At 37.1% G+C, this 20475-nt stretch overlaps 1 protein-coding gene across 1 annotated transcript in view; it reads right to left on the bottom strand.

Moving 5' to 3' along the window:
- LOC132651298 (zinc finger protein 79-like) overlaps positions 1–20475 on the bottom strand; it is a gene marked incomplete at its 3' end in the record, with an annotated part of 135868 nt that overhangs the window by 71166 nt on the left and 44227 nt on the right. The window lies entirely within an intron of this gene.

Genomic DNA, 20475 nt, shown 5'->3' with positions numbered 1-20475 from the left:
TGCACTTGTGTGCAGGAAAAATGAGCGCTTTGAATTCTCCTGATCAGAGGAAGTCCAGCTGGTCACTGGTCTCTGGAGAAGGGATCCTGAGGTCCCTCCTTCTTTTTAAAATTAATTTTGAGTCGCCCAGTCAAAGGAGGACTAGTCTTGGGAAGGCAGAAACGCGCTCACATGGAAAATAAATGTCTTTTAAATATTAAAAAATAACTGGAGGCAGGAGAGATGGCTCAGAGGTTAACAACGCTGGCTGCTCTTCTAGAGTTCCTGAGTTCAATTCCCACATGGTGGCTCACAGCCAGCTGTAATGGGATCTGGTGCCCTCTTCTGGTGCACAAGCAGAATGAATAAATGGATGAATGAATACATGGATGGATGAATCTTAAAAAAAAAGCCGACCTTTGTCATCGCAACAGCCATCAGACACAGAGAATCCCTCTCTTATAAAGGTGCCAGGTTCCATCCCAGGGACCACACGGTGGCGCTCAAACCATCTGTCAAGGAATCTGGTGCCCTCTGGTGGAGCACACGTGTCACTTAATAACTAGCTTTATATATGTGATGTTTTCATTTAATACTATTTATTTATTTAAATTTAATAAGAACAGACAAGGGCATGTCTTGAGAGCAGGCTTCCCAGAGTCCGGTGGAGTCGGTATGCAGGAGGTCTCTGTGCTAGATCAAAGCAGGGCCTGGGGCCCCCCACCTGTGTCCATCCTCCAGTGCTCTCCCCAACCTGATGGTAAGATTCTGTTACTGAGGACAACACCTTCACAAGTCATTGGACACAGCGAATCCAAGCTGATACCTACCGAGAACCTTCACACTTATAGACTGCTGTTTGCGATACTGGAACATATGCTGCATGCCACCAGAAGAGAAAAGTACACACCAACCCAGCCATGGAGGCCCACTCCATGAGAAGGAACCTTAATCCAATACTGCTTGAGTGGCCAGGAACCTGTGTCTACAGAGGTCAAGTATATTAGAGAAATCTAAACGCTACAGTTGTGCTAAAGGAGCACAGCTATACTCATGGATTGGTGCCTTGCTAGGCCATCATTGGAAACTTCCACCTGTAGCAGATAGAAATAAATACTGAGACCCACATCCATTAGATATGCAAACAGTGAGAGGCCTTGGACCATTCCACCCTAAATGAGATGTCTCTAAGAAACCCTCAGCCCCTAAGGGCACAAGACATTCTGTGTGCAAAGTGTAAGCACCAGAGTGGATGAAAGACACAAGGGTAACAAGGCCTTGTAAACACACCAGGACCAACACACATATGAATGCACCCTGACCCACAAGCTAGCTCTTCTTTCACTTTCCCCTGTTGGGGTTGCCTCATCAGGCAAAGGGTATGTGCTCAGTCCTGATGCCACTTGATGTGCTGGGGTGGGTGGATGTGCACAGGAGAGGCAGGGTGATCCCCTTCTCTGAGGGGCCAGGTAAGGTATAATAGGAGAAACAGGGAGTGTAGGACTGGGAGGAGAAGATAGAGGGGTCTAAGACAGGGATGTAAAATGAATAAATAAAAATTTAAAAAATAAAAATAAGAAATAAGGGGGCAGAAGAGATGGCACAGAGTTTAAGATTACAGGCTGCTCTTCCAGAGTTTCTGAGCTCAAATCCCAGCACCCACATGGTCATATCAATCTATAGTGAGACCTGGTGTCCTACTCTGGCATGCAGACAGAATAGTGTACAAATAATAAACAAATTTTCCATAATAAAGAGAACTACACTATGAATCATAAATAGTTTCCATCCCTCCAAAAAGAACACTCATTCCATATTTAATAATAATAACAATAATAATAATGATGATAGTAAATGAAAATCTTATTTTTCTCCAAGAGACTCTCATTGAGGCAACAAACCAGACTAATGTGTAGGTCCCATGAGTAGCAATAGATGGCAACAGAAAAACTCAAGGGTATACCTGTGAGTTGTCAATGCTGCCTCTTCAGGCACCAGGCACACATATCCATGGAGGCAGAACAGTCATACGTGTAAAAATAAACAAATAGATGGGATTTACACTTCTTAGAAGATGGGGGAAAAGCACAAGGGTTCATTAGTAAGTAAAGCTAGTCCATTGCACACACAGCCCCAGCTTAAATTTATGTATTCCCAGCTTAAATGTGTCCAGTTTAAATTCCCTGCTCAGCCAAGGTCCAGCCAGTCCCTGATCACTGTAGAAGTAATCCTGCAGTCCCTGCCCCCCATTTCTTTTAGTGAGTGCCAACTGTCCCAGTCAAAACAGGGCTGGTCTCAGGAAGGCAGACAGAGAGTATAAATCATTTTTTAAAGATTATAACAAGAAGCCAGGTGTGGTGTCGCATGCCTGTGGCTGTCAGTGGGGCAAGCAGAGTCTGGTGTGAGTTCCAGGCCATATGGGTTTGCAAAACGAGTTCAGGATATGCAAGGCCACAAGAAAAACCCTGTCTCCAAAAGCAAGGGTTTGCATCCCTGCCAGCTCTTCACACTCACTTGTCTAGACATGTCCTAAGTCATAAAGTATGACTTCAACCAGGCTATAAGAAAGTCCTGCCAAGCACAGTGCACACACCTTTAATCCCAGCACTCAGGAGGCAGAGGCAGAGGCAGGTAGATGTTTGTGAGTATGTCTGTGAGATCAAGGTCAGCCTGGTATACAAAGAGGCCTGGACATCCAGGGATACACAGAGAAATCCTGTCTCAAAAACCCAAATTAATAATAATAATGATAATAATAATAAGATTGAAATAAAAAAATGAGAGCTAGGCCTGCTGGCACATTGCCAGGTTCCTTTCACAAGGAAGGCACACAGTAGAGTTTATGGGAAAAATAGCAGATGGAAGAAAGATTTGAAACTTCATTTTATTTCATTTTTAAAATCTCAATTACATTAATTCTTTGTGAATTTGAGAGACCAAAGACTTAAAATCAGTGGGTATTGTTTTAAAGTTTAAAGCATAAGCATGAATAAAGGCTAGTTAGTTGGAGACATGTCCAGCCTCCTTGGGGAAGAACTAGCCTTAATGCCCTGAGGGGACAAATTAGCCTTACTGCATTCTTTCCTGCCCACTAATTATACAGTTGCTAGGAAACGGGCCCATAGGACCAGGCCAGAACTGTGTGTAGTCTTGGTGCCTAAAATGGACCAATCATTTCAAAAGTCAATTTCCCTTACCCGATCATGTAATGCCAAAGCATGTAAGTCCCTGCTTGCAGTTTTGCCTCATAAAAACCTTTTCCCTAGATCTCAGGGATACATTCCTCTCCTATGTCCACAGGAAGTTTGTGTCCCATGTCTGAACATGTATACAATTTTAAAAACCTCATGTATTTACAGCAGAGTGTATCCCTGGTCTTTTGGGGTTCCCAAACTGGGCATAACAGTTTCAGTTCGAATAAGACCATTAGTAATTTATAAACACCTCCCAACGACAATAAACACTTGTAGCCACAGAAAAAAACCAAAAACCTACCCAACCCCCCTTGAGGATAATTAGACATCATTCTCATTGATTTCTTCTAGCTGACATTTTGGCAGAAATCTTACTGGGGGCCAAAAGAAAATTGGAAAAATGTTTAATTAAGTAAGCAATATTTGTGCTCTAGTCTTTGAATGTTGAGAAAATAATAAAAGTCCTGTTTAGAACAGTCTAAAATGTGGGACCAATTAAGATTTGCAGCTTTCTTCAAAGCTCTCTTGGGAACAGGTCGTGATGAGAAACAGTAATTGAAGCAGTTGAGGCAGGAACAAGCAGAATTCTGGAACATGCAAGATACTGAAACAGATGTGTCAATGTCTCAGCATGCTGGAAGGAGGATTCTGTCAGGTTTGGTCCAGCATCTCTAGTATTCACTCCTTTTGTTCTGAAAACATAATTTCTCACAAGCATTACACAGTAATAAAATTATAAATGTATGAGATGTTCAGAATAAAATTAAACTGTGAACCAATTGCATCAATGTCAATTAAAAGAATGGCATAATAAATTTTGAGGATATTATAGCCAAGGATTTATTGGCCATTTACTGCTGAAGACATTTCGTTTTTATGTCTCAGTCAGTTTTAGAGTTGTTCCCATGTGAAGGGATTATCAAATTATATTACCTGTTCTTTTTGGTCTTCTTGATTTCTCTCTTCTTGTGTGTGGCCAAGGTCTTCCGGTGGTCTTCCTCTGTGATATCTGATTTTTATTAGTTTTGAAGGAACCTATAATTTCTCTTCTCCTGCAAAACCTCTTCCTCAGTGTAACACATTCCCTACTGTCCATTGTGAAGTTAAGGTATCTTTGAAATATATAGGCTGAAATAATTCAGCAGTTTTTTTTTTCTATAATCCAGTGTCTCTGTGCAGCTGCTGATTGCTGTTCATTAACATTTAAGATATTAAAGGTCAATAAATCATTATGTAATCTATCTCTGGGGGTGGATAACAACCTTCTCGGTTAAGTATGTCCCTTAAAGTACGATTCAATTTTTCAATGACTGCTTGACTGGCAGAATTGTGGGGTATACCTGTTACATGTTTTATTTTAAAATATGTAAAAAAATCTTTCCATTTTATTAGAGACATAAAATGTAGTATTATCAGTCTTAATTTGTGTAGGAATAACCATAACTTCCATCACCTCTAATAAATACATAATAACTGAATCAGCCTTCTCAGAACTTATGGCTTTTGCTCATTAGAACCCTGAACATGTGTCTATAGTATGGTGCACATATTTCAGTTTACCAAACTCTATAAAATAAAACACGTGATTTACCAAATTTCATTTCTTTATTTACTGATAGGGTTACTTCCTGCAGTTAGTGAAGTTTAGTTATATAATGAACAAGTGGGACATTTTCACACAATTTCTTTGGCTTGTTGCCAAGTGATAGAAAACTCTCTTTTGAAACCTTTGCTGTTAACATGGTGTTTTAATGAAATTCTGAGGCCTCTAACACGCTTCCTATCAATAGTTGATCAATTTCATCATTGTCTTGTGCTAGAGGGCCTTGTGGACCCATATCAGATCTGATCTATGTTATATACAGTGTATTATTTCTATTTCTGATTGCTCATTTTAATTGAAGAAACAGTGACGTTAAATCCAAATTATCCTGAATTAGATCAGCAGTTTCTATATGCAGAAAAACTCTTTCTGCATGTTGTGAGTCAGTGACTATATTAAGAGATTCTTGAAAATCTGATAACACCAAGAGAATTGTATATAATTTTGATTTTTGAACTGAATCATAAGGATTCAGTTTTTAAGTTTTTATTTTGTTTGTGTCTCAAAAATATCCATTCTAAGACAGTCTTCCCTCTGCATAAGAATTCCTGTGGGTGAATGAGTGGAAAGCAAGATAACCAAAATACAGGCCCTCTTTGGATCAATATGGTCTATATATGCATCTTGTAATTTCCTTTCTGCCAGAGCCAATTCACTTTCATCTTCAGTTGATAATGTTCTTGGACTTTTAAAGTCCTTATCATCCTGTAAATTTTGAAATAAGTTATTTAGCTCTTGAGTAATTAAATCAAATGTAGGCTATACCCAGTTAATATCTCACAGCAATTTTTGAAAATCATTGAGAGTTTTTAATTGGGTTCTTCTAATTTGTACTTTTTGTGGTGGAGTTTTCTGTAGACCTATTTTGTACCCTAGGTAATTAATAGAATCTCCTCTTTGTACTTTTTTGGGAGCAATCTCTAAACCCCAACAAGGCAAAGTTCTATTTATTTCATCAAAAATGTTTTCTAATGTTTTTCTATCTGAATCAGCTAATAAGATATCATCCATATAGTGGTAAATTATGGATTGAGGAAACTGCTTATGAATTATCTCTAACAGGTGTTGTACAAAATATTGGCACAAAGTAGGACTGTTCAACATCCCCTGTGGTAAGACCCTCAAGTGATATCTCTTTATTGGACAGCTTCTATTAAAAGTGGGTGCTGAGAAAGCAAACCTTTCCCTATCATGTTCATGTAAAGAAATTGTGAAAAAGCAATCCTTTAAATCAATCACAATAATAGGCCATTCCTTAGGTAACATGGAAGGCAATGGGATTCTGGATTGTAACGATCTCATTGGCTGAATAATTTTGTTAATGGCTCTGAGATCTGTTAATATCCTCCATTTTCCAGATTTCTTTCTGATGACAAATACAGGATAATTCCAAGGGCTGTTGGACTCCTCTATATGTTGAGCCTCCAGCTGTTCCAGGACTAACTGTTCTAGTGCCAGTAATTTTTCTTTACTCACAGACCATTGTTCAATCCAAATAGGTTGGTCAGCCAACCACCTCGGTAAGCTTGTTGGGGTTTTATTAGCAGTGGCTTCCCAACATGAAGTTGAAAAGAATGCCTTTGTTGTATTTTGTTTATGGACAGACTGGACAGCCTGTAACTGTTTTTGATGTCATTTTAAAATAATTTTAACTTGTTTATCAGGAGTATTACCTGTTTTGCCTTTGAATTTGGGGTTGTTAATCTGGGTCTCCCATTGTTGTAACAGATCTCTTCTCCATTAGTTTATGGCTATCTCAGCCACATATGGTCTTAGTTTTCTTCTTTTTTTTTTTTTTTTCAATGCAGTTTATTCAGGAACATTGAACAATCCTCGGACCCCGGGGAAAGCCAGCCCACAGCTTAAATAGCCTCTGGGTAGCCAACCCAGGCGTGCCACGGGGGCAATGCAGATAGGTCCACAGACATGGAAGCAAGCCAGATCCTCGGGCTTAGCCAAATGTGGAGTTGTTCGTGACAGAGAGCACTCACCATCGGGAAGGTGGAAGGCGGAAACCAGCTCCATCTTTAAGGCATAGCATTCCGCAGCTCTCTACAGTTCCCCCTTTTTGTTTTAGACGCATCAGGCAAGAGTAGAGGTCTGATCTCTGATATTAGAAATAAATTGGGACTTAGTTTTCTTATTTGACCTTCTGGTCCTGTACGTTTTAGCCATCTAACACTTTGTTTCACTTTAGATAAAGTTTCAACTCCTTGGAATTGAATATCCACCTCTTGAAGTGGCCAATTTGGGGGCCAGGATTTAGAACTAATAATTGTGACATCAGTCCCAGTATCTACCATGCCTTCAATTTCAATATTATTTAAAATTATCTTTAACTTTGGCTTTTGATCATTTATAAAGGCTTGCAAATATATATGTTTTTTGTTCTCTTCCTGTTTTTTTTTTTTTTAATTTATATATAGAATCTGCTTTGTCCTTGCTGTCCAAGTTTTTAATGTTTATTCCCAGAGCAGTGGCATTTAACTTTCTTGTGGAAGAGTATCCCTGTCCTGTACTGGGGCCTGAGAAAGGCCCCTTCAGACATTTTTGATAAAGGATGACCCCATTTACCTGTGCTCTACATTCACTAATCCAATGTCAACCCTTGCCACATCTTCTGCCTATTCTAGGACGTATAGGCTCACTTTTTGAATTATTTTGTTTTTCCTGGTAACTCCATTTGCAGCAACCTTGCTCATCAAAATTAAGACATTTCCCAATGTTTTTAGGGGTAGCTTCTCCTATCAAGGTCAAATTGAGGTCTGATGTCAATCATATTTATAACACATTCGTCTATTTGTGCACCCCTTGCTTTTAATGGCTGTATTACCTCTTTACATTCAAAATCTTTGCATTTTCAAAAGCTAAAGGTTCTATTAGTGCTTTTCTAGCTAGTGGATCTGATATACTTGTATCCCCAGCTTTGCAAAACATTAGTGAATGTTTCACTTGGAGCTTGTATGACCTGAGAGAATGGATCAAGCCTTTTTCCTGATCCCTCAACATTGTCCCAGGTATTTAAGGCTGCTAGGTGACATAATACTAAGGTTTCTTCATTATATACAGCTTGTATATCTGTGTCAGCCTATTGGCCATCACCAAGCAGCCATTCCTTAAAAATACCAACAGCCCTGGCTCTATTTTGTATGGTATCTCTCTAGCCTCTTCTCTTCACCATGATAGCCACTGTAAATATGGCTCAGGTTCTTTTATTGTCTTTGCCATATCCTCCCAGTCCTTTGGGATTACTATACTGATTGGCCAGGAAGTCAGCATTTGTTTAACAAATGGTGAATGCATTCCAAAATTGGTGACACTCTCTTTAAACTTTCCCAGGTCTAGCACTTCCACAGGGTGCCATTCAGCCTCATGGTAATCCTGTGGGTAATCATATGCTGGTCTCTGTTGTTCACTGACTGGATAAGCTAACATTTGTTTTCTAACCAACTTTGTTTGGCTTTCTATATTATTATCTTTTGCATCTGCCTGAGTATTACTTAGTATTCTAAACTTTTTTTTAAGGTCTGTACCCATATTTTACACCCATCTCTCTATTTTTTGTTTTGTTCAATAATCTCTTGAATGTCTTGTTTTATGCCTTGCTTCTAACTTTTAATTTTTTCTTTATATTGTTCTACTTGTTCTTTGTGTTTTCCAGTATATTTTCTAAAACCTCTGCCCTCTTTTCCTGTTGTTTATCATGTTCTGTAAGTTTTTGTATCTCGTTTTATGTCCTGTTTCCAACCTTCATTTTTTTCTTCATATTGTTCTACTTGTTCTTTGTGTTGTTCCAGTATCTTTTCGAAAGCCTTTGCCTTTGAGAACACATAAAAGGCTAACTCAATTTTTAAAGTTAAATTGAGGAATATGAATGTAACAATGGTCATAATTTCTAAACTTTCCTTTATTTCTGTCTTAATGCAGTAGAAGAGATTATCAGCCAAGCTCAAAGAAGTCTGTTTTATCTCTCATCCTGTTAGACTGTAGTGGCAACCAGTTTTGTTCAGTCTCAGGTCTGCCCACAGTAGGCTGTCTTTTGCTCTGAGGCATGTTTAAGAGTCTCTTTTAAAGAGCCAGTAATTTATCTGGGAGTTTTTAGGTTTAAAGTTTGGGTTGTATCACTGAGAGCTTATTCCTCTCCCCCACCAAATTAAATTAAAGTAGGATTTAAAGGGTGTGGATACTTAGATTAGTTGAGTGGCATTTGTTGTAGATTATTAATATTTACTATTGATAAATCTTTTGGTTAAGCAGTGGTTATTCCTAAACAGCTGTATAACCAAATCACCACACAGAGACTAGGATTTAATTAATTAATCTAGAGCACAATGTTGGCTAACAGTTACTCCATCCTAAACCTCCAAGCCCGCAGAGATTCCTAAGATTAAGATTCACCCATCATACTTGCTTTTTGTGATATTTTAGTTCCAGTTAATTTCTGCATGTGGTGCCAAGCCCTCTCCTGCAGATTCTCCTCCTCTTCTCTCCTGTCTCCTTTCTCTTCCTCCCACTCTGGACCAGGATGTCTCACCTTATCCTCTCCATTACTCAGTATTAGGGCTGGTTGTTTTAATTGACAATATAGAGAACAAATGGTGGCATGTTTATGCAAACTTGAGACAGGCGATGCTTAGAAAAAGCATCACAATGCAATATTTGCATTGAAACCAGGCAGTGGAATAGAGAAATCAGCATTTGAATGAACAAGGGTAAATTGTATACATGCAAAAAAAAAACATTATACCAATATAATCCCTTGTATCATATTAGAAAAACATGGTCTAAAGATAGACCTTAATAGTAACAAAAATAGTAAACAGCCTGCATATGCATGGAAAGTGAACTCTACTCAATGACAGCTGGATTATGGAAGAAATAAACTAATTAGACTTTCTAGAATTTAACAAAAATGAAGGCACAACTTACCCAAACAAATGAGACATAACGAAATTAAGTCTAAGAGGAAAGTTCATAGAACTAAGTGCCTTCATAAAGAAATCTGAGGCATCTCAAATCAACATAACAACACACGTGAAAAACCTAGTCAAAAGGAAGCATAAATACACAAGAGGAGTAGATGGCTAGAAATAATCAAACTTAGGGCAGAAATCAATAAATTAGAAACAAAGAAAACAATTCAAAGAAGAAACAAAAGCAAGAGCTGGTTCTTGGAGAAAATGATGAAGATAGACAAACCTTTAGCATAACTAACTAAAACACAGGGAGATACTATACAAATCAGCAAAATCAGAAAATAAAAGGGGGTATAATTACAGACACTGAGGAAAATCAAAGAATCATTACATTTCACCTTAAAACTCTATATGCCACAAAACTTGAAAATTTAAATGAAATGGAATATTTTCTTGCTAGATTCCAGTAATCAAAGTTGAATCTGGATCAGGCAACTAAATTAACAGACCTACATGTCCTTTTGAAACATTCATCAAAAGTCTCCCTACCAAACAAAGCCCAGGGCCTAATGGGTTTAGCACAGAATCTTCCAGACCTTCAAAGAAGAGGTGACGCCAATACTCTCCAAACTATTTCACAAAACCAAAAAAGAAGGAACATTACCAAACTCATTCTATGAGGCCACATTCACCTTGATACCTAAATCTCACAAAAGCTAACTAAAAGGCTTTTATATACAGCTTGTATCTCTAAGATAATTTCAGAACATTCCCTCTTATGAATATTGAAACAAAAATACTTAATAAAATACTCACAAAATGAATCCAAGAAAACATCAAAGATCTCATCTACCATGACCAAGTGGCTTCATCCTAGTCATGCAGGGGAGATACAATATATAGAAAACCATCAGTGTAATCCACCACATAAACAAACTGAAAAAGAAAAAAAAAACACATGATCATCTCAATAGGTGCTGAAAAGTATTTAATTAAATCCAAGCTCAATTAATATTTAAAGTCTTGGAGATATCAGAGATAAAAGGCACATGCCTAAACACAGTAAAGATAATATACAACAAGCCTATAGAAAACATCAAACTAAATGAAAAGCAATTTAAATCAATCCCACTGAAATCAGAGACAAGTCAAGTTTGGTCACTCTCTCCTTTCTCTTCAACATAGTACTGGAAGTTCTAGCTAGAGCAGTAAAAAAAAAAAAAAAAAAAAAAAAAAAAAACTAAAGGAAACTAAGGGGATACAAAGCAGAATGGAAGAAGTCAAAGTATCACTATTCACAGATGATATGACAGTATACATGAGTGACCCTAAAAATTCTACCAGAGAACTACTATAGCTGATAAACACCTTCAGCAAAGTGGCTGGATATAAAGTTACTAAACAATATCTGAAACCATCTTGTATATAAAAGACAAGAGGGCTGAGAAAGAAATTAGGAAAAAAAAAACAACAACCTTGCAATATCCACAAATAACATAAAGTGCACTGGTGTGACTCTAACCAATCAAGCGAGAAACCTGTATAAAAAAACTTCAAGTCTTTGAAGAAAGAAATTGAAGAAGATATCATAAAATGGAATGATCTCCCATAATCATGGATCAGTAGGAATAACAGTAAAATGGCCATCCTACCAAAAGAAATGTAGAGATTCAATGCAAATTTCCATCAAAATACCAACACAATTGTTTACAAACCTTGAAAGAACAATTCTCAACATCACATAAAAACACAAAAAAAGCCAGAATAGTTAAAAGAATCCAGTATAATTAAATACTTCTTGAGGTATCTCCATCCTGGATCTCAAGCTATACTAACTACAGAGAAACAGTAAAAATGGTTTGGTACTGGCATAGAAACATACAGGTGGATCAGTGGAATTGAATCAAGACCCAGAAATGAACCCACACACCTACAACGCCTGATTTTTGACAAAGAAGCCAAAACCATTCAATGGAAAAAAAAAGATTTTCAACCAATGTTGCTTGTCTAACTGGATGTCCACATATAGAAAGATACAAATAGATCCATACTTATCACCCTGCACAAAAGTAAAGTCCTTGTGGATCAAATACCTCAACATAAAACTAACACTCTTAATCTGTTATTTTAAAAAAGTGAGGGAGAGGCTTGAACACATTGGCATAGAAGACAACTTTCTGAACAGAACACCAGCAGCACAGGCTCTAAGATCAACAATCAATAAATGGAATTTCATGAAACTTAAAAGCTTCTCTAAAGCAATGGACACTGTCAGCAGAACAAAATGATGGCTTACAGACTGGGAAAGGATCTTCACCAACTCTACACCTGACAGAAGGCTAATATCCAGAATATATAAATAACCCAACAAATCAAATAATCCAATTTAAAATCGGGTTCAGAGCTAAACAGAAATTCTCAACAGAGGAATATTGAATGGTGTAGAAACACTTAAAATGCTCAATATCCTTAAAAATCTGAGAAATGAAAAACAACTCTGAGACTCCACCTCACACCCATCAGAATGGCTAAGATCAAAAACTCAAGGGACAACACATGCTGGAGAGGATGTGCAGAAAGGAGAACCCTCCTCCATTGCTGGTAGAATGTAAACTTGTACAACCACTTTGGAAAACAGTCTGGCGCTTTCTCAGAAAACTTGGAATACTGCTACCCCAAGACCCAGCTAAACACCTCCTAGACATATATCAGAAAGATGATTAACCATACAAGAAAGGCATTTGCTCAACTATGACAATAACAGCTTTATTCATAATAGCCAGAATCTGGAATCAAACTTGATGTCCCTCAGTGGGGGAATGGATACAGAAAATGTGGTACATTTACACAAGGAAATACTACTCAGGTATTAAAAACAAGAAAATTATGAAATTTGCAGGCAAATGGATGGAACTAAAAAAGATCACCCTGAATGATGTATTCCAGAAGCAGAAATACATGTATGGTATATATTCACTTATAAGTGGACATTACCCATACAATATAGATTGGACATACTAAAATCTACAGACTTTTTAAAGCTAAACTACAAGGAGAAACAAGGGAAGATGCTTAATTCTTATTCAGAAAAGAAAACAGGATAGACACCAGAACCCATAGAAGAGAGAGAACAGGATAGGAGCCTTCCACGGATGTACACTAAGTGACTCCACTTAACAGGTGATTGAAGCAGATGGAGAGACCCACAGCAAAATTTTGTATAGAACACAAAAAGTCTTATTGGAGAAGTGGGAGATAGAAGGACCTAAAAGGGTCAGGAGTCACACAAGGAGATCAACAACAGGAATTAAGTTGACAGTTGACATCTTCTGTTGGACAGGCAAAAACCTGGACCTCTGGCAAAGGGAGCTTGCAAAATTGTACATCCACAGCGGAAATCAGTGTGCAGAATTCTCAACATGATGAAAATAAATCTACCATATGAACCACTTATAACTTTCCTTGACATATGCACAATGGAATCAATATACTCCTTCAAAAATATTTTCTCAACCATGCTCATTGCTATTCTGTTCACAATAGGTATAAAATGGGAACACCTAAATATCCTTCAACTGATATAGATAAGTGAAATGGTATGCACATAAGTAAATAGAAATATAAATGATGATATTGGTTTAGGTCACTCAAATCTAGAAAACAGATATCACGTGTCCTATCTACTCTGAAGCATGTAGCTCTAGGTCTTCAGTTGTGAGTATTCAGCCTACTGTGAAAGAAAAGAAAGATTGTCCTGAAAGATTGGAGACCAGCCTCAGCAGTTGATAGTTTCCAGAGAGGAGGGAAGGATAAGGTGGGACAGAAATGAGTCAGACATGGTTGTCCAAGGAAACAGAGTCTTGACTCACTGGCAGTCAGAGTACTTCTTTATTTAGACAGAGTACAATAATAAAAGATTCACATTGTTCTAAAACATAGATTATATCCTTTTTGTCCCCAGACAGGTGTTTTAATTGTCTCTTAGTTAAAAATTTAGTCATCATTGATAAACTTTATCTTTTACTATCATTTTTCTTCATCAATCCCATAACGTGACATTTTTGAGAATCCTAAGGCATATTTGCCACAGCCTGAAAGCACATTCTCAGGTTGGAAGCATTATCAGATTCAATGGCAATAGATAGAAAATCTTCAAGCCAGCTTGGGCATATTGCTTTGTCCCAAAAGGTATATTATCAAATTTTAATGGACAGCCTCTAGAAAAACCATTTAGTCCAAAGCAGCAACAGTTATTATTCCATTACTGGCATAATTCAATGTCTATACCTCCTATCTTTGTAGAATTTACTTATGTGCTAAATCTAAGTATTCTTTCATTATTTTGGTCATACAACACCACAGTGATACTGTGAAAGCTGATATTTTTAGGAAAAGGAGGCCCTAATACCTCACTTTAAAAATCATTTTTTTAAAACATTCTTTGTCCATCATTATAGACCCTACTGTAAGGTGATGATGTCTCCAGCCATTCATTTACATGTTTATCTAATCATTGAGGGCATACCATATGTAACTCCTAATCTTATATGCCAAGTAATCATCTGAAGATACAGCAGTACAAGGTAATTAATCTCAAATACCTTCAACAATCTTAGCTCTAGAAACTTTGCCTTTTTAAGAGTATGTTGTTCTGATTATTTTTTTCTTGAGGAAGCACAGGGGTAGGTTTTGCAAGACTATCTTGGAGATGAAGTCTCATAAGAAGTTTTCTGCCATATTTATGTGAGTAAAAACTTCCATGAGAAAGACATTCTTGTAGGGCCAGATAATTGATATTTCTCCTAAAAATGAGAGGAGCAGTATGCTCAGGATTTTTCTGGGGAAGCTTAGAAGCAGTACTCCAGGGTGAAGGCATAAATGATTCATGAAAAAATTTCCCATTGCTCCAATGGCCCCAGGTTGTACATGTATTGAAAACCCTCTAAGCATGTAGCAAGTGGAGATCAAGACCAAGCCTGAAAGATAGTATGAAGGCTATTGTAACATGCAACTCAGCTATGCTGGATCTTTGGTCAAATAGCTGTGCTGACTTTGAGACTTTAACTGTATATAAACTTTGGTGAGGTTTTAATCCATTTGGAGGTGACTTTTGAGTGAAAATAAGCATCTATTTCCATGTTTCTACATATAGACATCTAGTTTGTTCAGCACCATTTATGAAGATTTTATCTGTTTTTCCAATGTGTATTTCTTGCTTTCCAGTCTGTATTTCTATTTCTTTGTTATAGTACTAATGCATTTACATAATCAAATATTACTCAGACATTTAAAAAATCAAATCATGAAACATGAAGGTAAATGCAGATTTGCAGGTAACTGAGACTGAGAGAACCTAGACCCCAAAAGAGAAATAGGGTATGTATTTGCTTTACATATATGTTAGTTGCAAGATGTATGATATGGAAGCAACTGAACATAATATCACAGGGGATACATACAGATTAAGAACTGGAGGTTAGGGGAGGCAGAGATGTTTCCATAGGAAAGGGAAATAAAATACTTGGAATAAATGGAAGGTGGGCTAAAAGGATAGAATTGAAGGGCATTGGGAAAGGAAGAGGGCAATGAAAAGGTAACATGAGGAAGAACAGGTAAAATTAAGGGTCATTTGTTTAGTACAGTGGAAACCTACTGCAATAGAAACTTTCTAAAATATCTAAAATATATACATATAAGAAGCCAATATAAATGAAATCACCACACAAGAAGAAAGTCCCAACTGGAAATTTCTTGTCACTAAGTAAAGCATCCAGTACTGGTAATAGTCTATATTTAACTGAGGTATTGGCCAAAGTAGTGTGATTGTAATGCCAAAACAATACAGGATTTTGCCAAGACTATAGGCTGCTCTCCATAAATTGACTGCAATGCCGTATTGCTGAAGACAACACTTACACTTACATGGAACATAGATAAATAGAGCTTGTGCCTACATAGGACCTTCACACTTACATTCTAGCAACTTTGATATAGGGAGTACTCTGCAACTACAGGATGAGAAATATAAACACTAACCTAGCTACCAAACTTTTGAACTATAACAATGTCCTACCTGTAAGACATATTAGTGCAAGAGTTATAGGAGTAAATAACCAATCTATAGTTTGACTTGAAGCCCACTTCACATGATGCAATCCACACCTGACACTGGATTATTGATCAAGAAAAAGAAATTACATAGCGCAGGGTTGTAGGGAAAAAGCAAATACTATGCTCTACTAAAAGTAATAAAATGACCCTTGTCACCATTCTGTTATACTCACAGACCAGCATCTTGTTCACCCATCATCAAAGAAGCTTCCTCCTGCAGCTGATGGAAACAAATTCAGAGACCCATAGAGAAAGTAGACAGTTTGTCAGAGACCTCAGAATATGCCCTCCAGGCTCTTCAGTAATTCAGCCAGAAGAGTGTAAGACCCAGAAAGGATAGAGCATGTCAAAGAACAAAGCACTATAAATTAAGACGACTGAAGAATAGATAAACTGTGATAGACTGAGGCAGCATGCACAAGGCCTTTAGTGTTCTGTCCCTAGCCCTATGTCTAATTTATAAGTGCTTGCAAATAAAAATGTAGTTTTCTCCAAGGGACACTCATTTTATCCAAGGGACTACTCTTAATTGTACATTTAAGAGTACATTCCAAAAGGTAGATGGCCAAAAATTTCCCTCACTGGCAAGTTTGGATTCTTATGTACTAGAATTCTGGCATTCATTTAAAATGTTTTTATCATAGATCTCATTTTAATTGGCTAAAGATTTTTTTCTATTTTTAAAGCTACATGTCCTCTGTGTGTATACCATTGTTTCAAGTTTAATATTTTATGAGATTCCTGCATGTATGAACAAGTCTGCATCATTTCCCAACTTGGTCTCTTTTTGTTTTTTTTTTTTTCCTACTCAGATGTGTTTGCTTTTTCTTTTTTGCTATTTTATTTTCTTATTATAAATTATATCCCTCCTTTTTTTAATATAAGGGTGAATTTAGACAGGATAGAAGGGGAGATGGGAAAGAGTTGCCAGGATCAGAGGAAGGGAAAACTTTAATCCGGATGAACATATAAGTAAAGTGACTATTTTTAAAAGAAAAAAGGGAGAAGGAGGAGAATGAAGAGAAAGAAAAAGAAGAAGGAAGAATTGGAGAAAGAAGAAAAGCAGGAGGAGGAGAAGATGAGAAGATGAAGAAGAAGAAGAAGAAGAAGAAGAAGAAGAAGAAGAAGAAGAAGAAGAAGAAGAAGAAAAATTGTGTCAAAAGAAATGTTAAATAGCTATGCACAAAAGATCCAAAAAATCTAAAAAGTGCAAAAAAGTAATTTATAAATAATAAAAATAGAAAAAGAAGACAAAACTCACATCAAAATCCTAGAAAATATTTTCAGCAAAATAATAGAAGAATGTATCCTTAGCCTAATGAAGAAGGGGTAGCCTATAAAAGTACAAAAAGTATATAGAACAACAACAGAAAAGAAATTGTGCTCAGCACATAAAATCAAAACATTAAATGTAAAGAAAAGTATGTTAAACAAAGAAGGGATATTAAAAGTTGCAAGTTGAAACTATTAAGTTGCATATAAATTCAGGCTCTTTAGAGTAACTCTTAATCTCTCAAGAGAGATTCTAAACCTAGAATGTCTGAAACAAATTATATATAATCTTTAAGGGACCCTTATTCCTATATCAAGTAAACTTTAAATAATAAATGATGAATAAAGATATATTGCATAATAAAACCAAATATGAGTAATATCTCTGTAAAACTTCACTACAGAAGCCAATCAATGGAACACTCCAATCTAAAGTGTTAACCATACCCAAGACAACAAAAAGAATGAATAATCCCAAGCATCAAATCAGAAGGCAAAAACCCCACACCATAATTACAAAATAAAGGGAAATAATAAACATTGCTCATTGAAAACTCTCAACTTGGATGTTCAATTCTCCAATAGAAAGACAGGAACTAACTGAATGGACTAGACAACAATGTCCATGTCTTCTGCTGCATCTATAGAAAACTCTTTATCATCCAAGTTGGACAGCATCTCTGTGTAAAAGGATGAAAGGAGACAGTAGAAGAAAGTGGACCAAAAAGGAAGTTTAGTGGAACTTTATTTTATAAAGTTCACACAAACAAATACTAAAATTCTTGAGTCAATTTAAAAGAGAGAATGGACTGTACACACTGAATGAGGAGTTCCACCATTATCCATATGAAACAGATGACTTGGACTGGTCCAGCACACATCTACACTCATGTTTACTGAAGCAAAGCTTACCGTGTGCTAAGATAGAATGGACTTGATTGTCCGGAATCACATGAGTGCAAAATATAATCTTATTCATTTTTTTTTATTTTTCATCAATTACACTTTATTCATTCTGCATCCCCCCATAAGCCCCTCCCTCCTCCCCTCCCAATCCCACCCTCCCTCCTCCCTCTGCTTGCATGCCACTTCCCAAGTCCACTAATAGGGGAGGTTCTCCTCTCCTATCTGATTTTAGTCTGTCAGTTCACATCAAAAGTGGCTGCATTGTCCTCTACTATGGCCTGGTAAGGCTGCTCCCCCACAGAGGGAGGTGATCAAAGAGCAGGCCAATCAGATTATGTCAGAGGCAGTCCTTCTTCACATTATTATGTAACCCAATTGGACTCTGAACTGCCCTGGGCTACATTTGTACAGGGGTTCTGGGTTATCTCCATGAATAGTCCTTGGTTGGAGTATGAGTCTCTGGGAAGTTCCCTGTGTACAAATTTTCTTGTTCTGTTGCTCTCCTTGTGGAGACCCTGTCCTCTCCAGCTCTTACTATTTCCCAGTTCTTACCTAAAATTCCATTCACTCTGCCCAACAGTTGCCCATCAGACTCAGCATCTGCTTTGATAGTCTGAAGGGCAGAGGCTTTCAGAAGCCCTCTGTGATAGGTTCCTAGGTTGTTTCCTGTTTGCTCCTTCTTTGTGTGTGTGTGTGTGTGTGTGTATGAGAGAGGGAGAGAGAACATTTAACATTTCAAGAAAGGCAATCATTTTACTTTGAAATTGTGGATGACCTCAACATGTATCATCAAAATTTATGACCTGAGCTAGACTCAGAAATCAAACATTGTCTGACTTCAGTCCTAATTGGGCTAAAAGAAGTTAGTACTCTGAAATAAGAACTGAATAGTCAGTATTAGAGCCTGAACATCAGGTGGTAGTGGCATGACTTGTCAAATAACACATTTTAGTGACAAGAGGAATAATATAAAGAAATACTTCAGCGTGCATGCATAAAAGCTATTAATAATAGCTTACATTGTTTACTTGAGAAATATTCTGTGTATATTTTTTAAATCTCAATGATCAAATGTTATAATTACTGTGTAAGAGATATTAATTTATTTATATATTATTTATTCTTCCATCAATTTTCCTTCCATTTTCACCCTCCTCAGTTTTGAGTAATCATCCTTTGCTCTTTTGAAAATTCAAGCCACTTTTCATAAACTATTTTTACACACATAACATATCAAAATTTGATTTGTAAAATATTTTACAATATTATAATACTAGGAATATATAACAAACAACTGAATTTTATCAAGGTTATTTATTATATATAGTATTAAAGGAAAAAGGAAAATGTGAAGAGATGAAATACTATTCTTTCTAGTTGTTTTTAAGAGACAGTTGCCTGAGTGCAGCCATTTCAGGAAAAAAAACTCATTTATTTCTTTTTTATTGATTATTGCAATTTATTCACTTGTTTTCTGGCTGTAAGCCCCTCCCTCATCTTCCACCTGTTACAACCTACCTCCCTCTTCTACCCCTATGCCCCTTTCCTAGTCCAATGATAGGGGAAGACTTCCTTTCATACTATCTTCTCAAGTCTTACCAAGAATGGCTGTACCTTCTTCCTCTGTGGCCTGGCAAGGCTGCACCTTCCAGGAGTAGGTGATCAAGTAGTCTTCCACTGAGTTCATGTCACAGACAGCCCCTGTCACCCTTAATAGGGAACTCACATGGAAACTGAGATTCTTATGAGCTACATCTGAGCAGGGGTTCTAGGTGTTTTTCATGCATGGTCCTTTGTTGGAACAGGGCCCCCAGGGCCTATATTTTTGACTCAATTGGCCTCCTTGTGGAGGACCTCCCCCATCCAGGTCTTTCTATTTCCTGAATCCTCCATATTAGTCCATGCTCTCTGCCCAAAGTTTGGCTATGAGTCTAATCATCTGCTTTAATACCCTGCTAGGTAGATTCTTTCAGAGGCCCTCTGTGGTAGGTGCCTGCCCTGTCCCCTGTCTTCTCACATTGCCGATGTCTATACTATTTGTCCATCTGAATGAGGATTAAGCATCTTCCCTAGGGTACTTCCTGTTGTTTAGATCCTTTAGGACTTTAGATTTTAGTATTTTAATCCTATATTTTATGACTAATATCCACATATAGTGAGGATATACCATGAGCATCTTTCTGCTTCTGGATACCTCACTCAGAGCGATCTTTTCTAGTTGTTTTTAATTGCTGAATAGTATTCATTTCCTTGTTTTTAATTGCTGATTAGTATTGCATTGTATAAATGTGCCACAATTTCTGTTTCCATTCCTCGGTTTGGGAACATCTAAGTTGTTTCCAGATTCTGGATATTGTCAATATAGCTGTTATGAGTAGAGTTGAGCAAATGTCCTTGTTGTATGGTTGATAATCTTCTGAATATATGCCCACAGTTGATATAACTGAATATTCTAGTTGCACTGTTCATAATTTTCTGAGAAAGCACCAGATTG

This window comes from Meriones unguiculatus (genome assembly GCF_030254825.1).
Source record: "Meriones unguiculatus strain TT.TT164.6M chromosome 13 unlocalized genomic scaffold, Bangor_MerUng_6.1 Chr13_unordered_Scaffold_45, whole genome shotgun sequence".
Classification (NCBI taxonomy): Eukaryota; Metazoa; Chordata; class Mammalia; order Rodentia; family Muridae; genus Meriones; species Meriones unguiculatus.
This window is presented reverse-complemented; position numbering and strand designations above follow the sequence as displayed.